Source organism: Myotis davidii, unplaced genomic scaffold, assembly GCF_000327345.1.
Source record: "Myotis davidii unplaced genomic scaffold, ASM32734v1 scaffold404, whole genome shotgun sequence".
NCBI lineage: Eukaryota > Metazoa > Chordata > Mammalia > Chiroptera > Vespertilionidae > Myotis > Myotis davidii.
Genome location: NW_006295824.1, coordinates 1,535,951 through 1,543,576, shown reverse-complemented (window position 1 = coordinate 1,543,576; position 7,626 = coordinate 1,535,951). Strand labels below are relative to the sequence as shown.

At 39.9% G+C, this 7,626-nt stretch overlaps 1 pseudogene; it reads left to right on the top strand.

Moving 5' to 3' along the window:
- The first annotated feature begins 1,338 nt into the window (after positions 1-1,338).
- LOC102768947 lies at positions 1,339-3,856 on the top strand (annotated as a pseudogene).
- The last annotated feature ends 3,770 nt before the right edge of the window (positions 3,857-7,626 follow it).

Genomic DNA, 7,626 nt, shown 5'->3' with positions numbered 1-7,626 from the left:
AGTAGTAGATAGCTACTACACCCAGACAGTGCTTAACACAAAGTGATCACTCAAATAAATATTATTCTCTCTCCCTCCTCAGTTATATATTTTAATATGATTTTTGCAAGAAATGATTCTTTAGAGCATTGTCTAATGTATTAGGCACATGGGATCAGTCCAAACTTGACTTATATCTCCTTTTGTAATCATTATTCTCTTGCTTTGATTCAGTTCCTTCCAAAATACTAACCATTCTTTATGAAGTACCTACATGTGGCATGTGCAGGTGTCTACTAAGCATTTTACCCATATTATCTTATTCAATCTCCACAAAAACCTTGAAAGATGAGTATTATTACCTCCACTTCACAGGTCTGGGATATTGATGTTCCATGAGAGTGAGCCCCTTTTCCAAGGCCATAGCTAGGTGCTCTAAATTCTCTAAACAAAGCAGAACAAAAAGCCACCACTATTAAGGCTCACAGCAGTTCTCAAAATAAATATTATTTTTATGCAAATAGTGCACAAAGACCTCCAAGATGTTTTTATACCTTTTCTTCCTTCTAGTCTCCTAGAAAACCCTCATGCATCAGTGACCATTTAATCTGTCTGTCTTGGTGTATTTACACTGCAATCAAACAGTGCTTATGCTGAAGGGTAGCTACATCTAGTTGGTATCCTGTGTTAGGGGACATCTTCATACACAGCTATATCTGAAAAACAAAATTAGATGGTGACTTTAATAGCTCAGAGTCAAGCCAAATGCTCTCATCACAGTATGCAAAGAAGCCTCCAAAACATTTTTTCTGTTTAATTTTATGGCTTAGCCAGAAACCAAGCTGAGATTTATGCCCACAAACATCAAGGTTTAAAATTATGGTTCTTATGACAGTCATAACTTACCCTCAAGCACACAGGTAGTATTTTTAGTTGGTAGGTTATGGTAGGAGTGTTGCAGCTTTAAATATATGTGTGATATGTTCAGATCACAGCTAATACAAGATTGGTTAGTTTAGATTTCCTTTACTCTAAGGTTGTTATATTTATATATAAGCTGATTCACTTGAGTGAGATTTTTGCACTTAAAAAAAGTGCATTTCAAATTCAAGGGGTTAATAATTGCTTGCAAATTTAAATTAAAGTAGTTAGAGCTTAAAATAGACAGTGTGTGAGCTCAGCACTCAATGACAGGTAGTGGGAAGAAGATAACCTCAGAATACATTGAAATATTTAAGCTAAGGAGACTCAGAAGAAGGAAGGCTGTCTTGTTTTTAAGGTAGGAGAGAAGTCTCAAGGTTAAAATAAGCCAGACAGGTTAATGTGTGTGTTATATTTAAGTCCTGATGATCCGCATACATGCATACAAGTAATTCTTCTAAATGCACTCATGCATTTAGAGTCACTCTCTAAAAACAGTATGAAGTGGATATGCACATTTAATCTTGAAAACTGGCATGTACACGTGTGCCTGGGCCTGAAAATAAATTCTGAAGAAGAAATGAGAAACAGGATATAAGACAAAAGGAAGCAATATATATTTAGCCTCCCCCTTCTGTTTGGATTTCTCAGGTACCAGTGGCTACTTTGGGAAAACTGTGAGTAGTTTGGTTTCAGGACATGATTAAATTTTCTAAGTCAAGGTAGAACGAGGCCTGATACACAGCATTTAGGGGCCTTTTACTCTTATGGAAATGTAGATTTCTGAAACAATGTGTAGATATCCAAATTCTTCTCTGTCAGTAAATACTACATATTCATACATGCAAAGATATCAAGGTTCTCCCCACATACACACACCAGCGTTTTCTTTCTTCACTCAAAATTTGCACTATTTGAAAACATTGACTTCTGGAAGGCAAACACAGGGATATAAGATCACTCAGGAGTAATATAAAAATTAGGAATAATTTTAAATGGACAGGAAACATGGAGGTGTGATGATGCATCACCTTAAAACTAGTATTTTAGTTGGATACTAAAATACTCAGCTTTTACTACTCAATTATCAAAATCCTAGGTTTTAGAAAATAGCATTGGCTTAAAACTCTGAGATTGGAACAATTTAGTAAACTATGTGCACACCTGTTTTCCAAAGGTTCATTGAATGAAAGATCTATTTGAAAGCAGCGGTTCTCAAAGTGTGGTTCTCTGGGCCAACAGCACCGGCACCAGTGTATTAGAAAAGCCGACCTCTCCAGCCCCTCCCCATATCCACTGAAACACACTCGGAAATCTGCTTTAACAAGACCTCCAGGGGATTCTGATGCAAGCTCAAGTTTAAGAACCCCTGACTTAAAAAAGAATCAAGCCAGAGAAGCCCCCAAACATAAGAAAGAGCACCATCAGCAGGGGAAAAAAAGAAAAGAAAAGAAAGGAAAAGAAAATCGAGACATTTCTGAGAAGTAGAAAGCAGACTGGATCAGATACTCAGAGCAACAACACAGGAGAAAACTAGGGCGGAAGCAGCTCAGGAAAGGGCTTATCTTATCAAAGGAAAGTGCTGTGGGGGGAGTTCAAGGTTAAGAGGGTGGGGAGCCCTCGGTGGTTAAACAAATAGCTGCCTGGGAACATCTGCACAGGTCTGACCACCCTCCTGCGGCCCAGTGTTCCTCCCCTGCCCAGCGGGTGCCAAGTAGCAGGCAGTGTGGCCTCTAGCTGTCACAGCAGAGGTTTGGGGCTGTGCCAGCAAAGCAGGACTGGGCCCCAGGCGGGCACTGGTGGGAAAGATAAGTGACCCCACACCAAGGACATGTGGCTCCCTCTCCCAGGCAACAACAGATCACCTCTCCCCAGCAATCATTACTGACAAAACAGGGTAATCCTATAAGCAAACAGGGACTCAAACAAGAATTATAAACTTGAAGGAAACCAAGGGGGGAGCCGGGGCGGCGTTGGCGGTGGCGGTGGCTGCCCAGGGTGTCGGGTTAGCGGCTGCACTGGGCAGAGGCGGTGGCCAGGTCCCCGGCAGTTTCACAACACGTGTGAGCCTGGCCGGGTCCGAGGTGCGCTCTCCCCCCACAGAAATGAGCCTCCAGACACACGGAAGTTACCTCCAAGTACACAGCTTCCCAGAGGGTGCCCGCCCTGACGGCACCGCCGCGTCCAGCAATGACCTGGCCAGTCTTTGAATGTCCCGTCTGCGTTGACTGAGAGTTACCAGCCGTTCTTCAGTGTCACCGTGGTCTTGTCTGTTGCAATCAGGCCCAACGCTCAGGTCTTCTAGATTGCCGAGGCCCCTTGGGATCCAATCTCAACTTGGCAATGGGGAAATTGGCCGATTCGGGACTTTTCCTGTGTAAATGTGCCTCTTCTAGATGGGAAATAGCTCTGCCTCACTCGGGGAGACCTCTGAGTTTTGGCTTGCCACCTGCCCGGTGCCTCCTGTAAGTGGCCAGGTTCCTTGGATGCTGTCCTGCCTCCTCTGAGGCATCAGCACCCGTGCATCACCACACTGCGGGGAGACCATGTACGTTCCCTGGTTCCCTGGCTACAGACGCCCGTCTCCCCGGGGCTGCGGGCCGGGTGCTGAGGCAGGCCTGCTCGGCTTCACGTCGTGTACGTCTTGGAGAAACGGGAGCAGCATGGCAGGCCCGGCAGCTCCTTGCGGTTGTACAGCTGCTAGGCACTCCCGAGCGAGCGGGACGTTTTGCTTATCGACTTGAGCTAAATGGTCACAGGCGGTGATGGACTTGGGAAGCCACTCCTCCATCTAGTCATGAGGGCGTTGAAGCAGCCATTAGGAAGACTGACTGTCTAGTCTTTGACGCCGGCATTGCACGGCTTTTTGCAGAAAATGGCCATGTAGGCATCAATGTAACTCTTTCCGTGTGATGAAAGGGCAATCAAACAGGTTCCGGCCTGTGTTTAAAAACATTGCCTTCAATTTCACAGAGAATAGGCGCCCTTCTGCCTGGCAACCTGAGGCTTTTGGTAGGTGGAGCCAGTCACGTGAAGGTAAATGAGAGGAAAGGCTGCTAAATGCAGGAAGCAGTTGCCTATAGTAACACTAATATATTTAAAATAAGTCAACAGTAAACCCCAGAAAAAGATATATATGCACAATATCTATTATATAAATATATATACACACCTAGAATTGCATCATTTATGTTAAGAAAAGAAGCATTGTAAAATTATTCTGAATTTGTGTTTGTTATAGATGGCATATACTGTTGATATTGTGTGTGTGTGTGTGTGTGTGTGTGTGTGTGTTTTGTTTTGTTTTTCGTTTAACTGAAAAGCCAAGTTGAGTGGTCTTGGACCACTGCTTTCCCCCTTTTTGAGTCAATACGTAGTACTGCTGTTTGTGTTTATTTGTGTGTGTGTGTGTGTATTTGCTAATTTTGTTTTTCCATTAAATAAATCTGAGTTTTCAGGCTTTTCCCACTTTTTTTGGTACCTTTTAAAAGTTAGTCTTTTTTTGAATGCATACTTAGTTATGGTAAAGTTTATACATATGTGTCCCATATATATGTTTTCTTTCCATTAACCAGTTCATTAGAAATATTTTAAATTCATCTATTTTTTGAAGAGTTCCAAAAAGGAAAGGTAACATAGGAAGAATTATTAGAAGCTATTTAAAGCGGTATAAGATAGTGGTTTATCTCTCTTTTCTTTTTTCCAGTTGAGTCATACATTCAAACTTATTCTTTGAAAGGTTAGGGTATATTGATTTTTAAAAAATACTGAAAAAAAATCAGGCTCTTTTTAAATATCTTGGACAAACCACATGTTTAAAATTTGTATTTATTGATTTTGCAAAGAAAGGCATCATCTTACACAGTATTTGTAATTAAAAGCAAATCATTTGTGCTCTTGCCAGGTAGCTCTGTTGGTTAGAGCATCATCCTGATGCATCAAGATTGTAGGTTTGATTCCTGGTCAGGTTACAATAGGAATCAACCAATGGATGCATGAATATGTGGAACAACAAACATACTTCTCTCTCTCTCTCTCTCTCTCTCTCTCTCTCTCTCTCTCTCTCCAATCAATAAAAAAATTTAGAGAAATATTTTTTAAAAGCAAATCAGTGTTTTTAGAAAGGTGGTTTGCAAAGACATATTTTTGGTCTTTTATAATTCTTATTAAAAGAATATCTAACAAATTAAAAACTATTTTGTGTTTCCTTTAGCTCTAAGTTTAATTAAAATCCAAAGTTACTTTCCTATTCAATTCTGTACTTTATAACAGAAAGCAGTGTGTTTTGACATGTGGTGAGTTTTATTCTGAAGTACAGCACAGGAACGGGTACAGGCCTGTTTGCACTACACAGTCTTTCCCCCTCCCTCTTGCTTACATTTTAGCTCTCACAACTCTTAGGAGACTGATAAGTTAAAATGCTGAGCACTTTTTTCTCCTTAAGAAACAAAACAAAAAATGAGTTAATATTTCATAGCCTTGTGATTATGAGTCTGGGCTCAGCAGCCAGACTTCCAAGAACCACATGCCAATCCTACCTCAAATCCCCTTAATTAGCTGTGTGACCTCAGGCCCCAGTTTCCTAGTGTGTACAATGGGGTTAGTTATGGTAGCTGCCCCAGAGGGTTAAATTGGGTACAGGTAAGTTACCTAGAACAGTGCTTTGCACATCATAAGCACCCAACAGATGTCAGCTGCCATTATTATGCTTTCAACTAGCACCATCGAGCTAACTGCTGCTGCTTACCCTGAGGCCCCTGGGAGGATTCTGAAATTGCCTTCTGAATGACCAAAGATTTTTTGCAGCCATTATGGGTTCCCTAACTGTATAAAGTCAGTTAAAATTACTTTGGACTTCCCCCTTATTGCACCACTACCAACAATTCCGGAATCAGAGTTTACTTCTATGCCCATTTTCCGTTTAGAAGACTATGTCGTCTCTTCCCTACATAAGCATTGTTTGTTTCTTTGGTCATATGACATGCTTGTGTAACCACTTCTGTGGCAAAAGGAAACACTGGTCAACCACCAATGTATATCCAGGTCTATCTGTTCCTGTTAGTGTGCGTGTTTAAGAAAGCAGCTTCTTCCCCTCATTTAACATACAGTTGAGTCTAGCCGGTGTGGCTCAGTGGTTGAGCATCGACCTATGAACCATAAGTTCACAGTTGGATTCAGTCAGGGCACATGCCTGAGTTGCGGGCTCGATCCCCAGTGTAGGGAGTACAAGAGGCAGCCAATCAATGATTCTCTCTCACCATTGATGTTTCTATCTCTCTCTCCCGCTTGTTTCCTCTCTGAAATCAATAAACACACACACACACACCCACACACACACCCACACACACACACACACATATGTACAGTTGATCCTTGAAAACAGGTTTGAACAGCACAGGTCCACTTATATGTGGATCTTTTTCAATAACTATGTACAGTACTGTAAATGTATTTTCTCATAATTGTAACATTTTCTTTTCTCTAGCTTACTTTATTGTTATTTACATATAACATAAAAATATGTTCATCTGCTGTTTGTTATCTGTAAGGGTTCTGGCCAACAGTAGGCTACCAGTACTTATTCTGTGGGAGTCGGCCCCTAACCCCTGGGTTGTTCAAAGGTCAACTGTATTGAATATTTTTGCAGAGGTGTATTTGTCTTTAAAATACTATTTTTTAAAATGTTCTCAATATATAGACTTCGGAAGTTAGAAAATGGCACACACGGTAGAGACCTGTGCTAACCTGCCCATCCAGAGATGACTAGTCCTTTATGTGTATTTACATGTGCTTACACACATTTAGTTTGAAATCCTGTGATTTTGGATCATATAATTATGTAACCCACTCACATCCCCACACACATGATCATCTAAGCATATTCCTACTTTAATAACCTTGGAAAAACTACATTCTGGGTACATTTTGTGAGGGTTGACTAATTTTAGCCAGTGTCTGAAGTTGGATATTTGCTTTGTCCATTTTGACCAGGTAAATTTTTTTGACTATTTATAAATAACCTGTGAACATTTCTGTTTCCTTATATTCTTGAGATTCTATTTTTTTTAAGGTCTTGATACTTTTATCATTGCTTTCTAGAGGTTTCAGTGGACATAGTAACACAGTAATTTTTCATTTGGTTGTAACTTCCTATTTTGCTAATTTATGCAAATTAAGATAGTAAATTTTGTGTTTGACAGCTAATAAGGTTAACGTTTTAATATTTGCTAGCTATTTACATTTCTTCTAAGTTGCCTGCATATTCTTGGCCTACAGGGATGATGAGATTTAGAGCCATATTTCGTGGTCCATTGGAGATTTGATTTATGAGGTCTATTTTGTTCTGAAATCGATTCTATTGTAATCAATATTCTACTGTCTCCTGGAAAGAAAAAAAAAAAGAAAAGAAAAGAAAACCAACACCATGAGAAGGGCACCAAAACAACAAGCACAATAAGCAGAGAACCGAATACAAGAAGAATGATTATTCTTTAGGAAGACAAATAAAATAAGCAAACTTTTGACAAGAAAAATAACAGACACAAAATAAATAGCATTAGAAATTAGAATGCAGCATGTCTCTGATAGAGACAAGATTTATTTTTTAATTATAATAGAAGATAAAGTAAAATTTTGCTTCAATAAATCTAAAAATCTAAATCACATGAAAAATTTCCAAGGGAAAAGACTGACTCAATATCAAGTAAAAAATATATTATATTAATA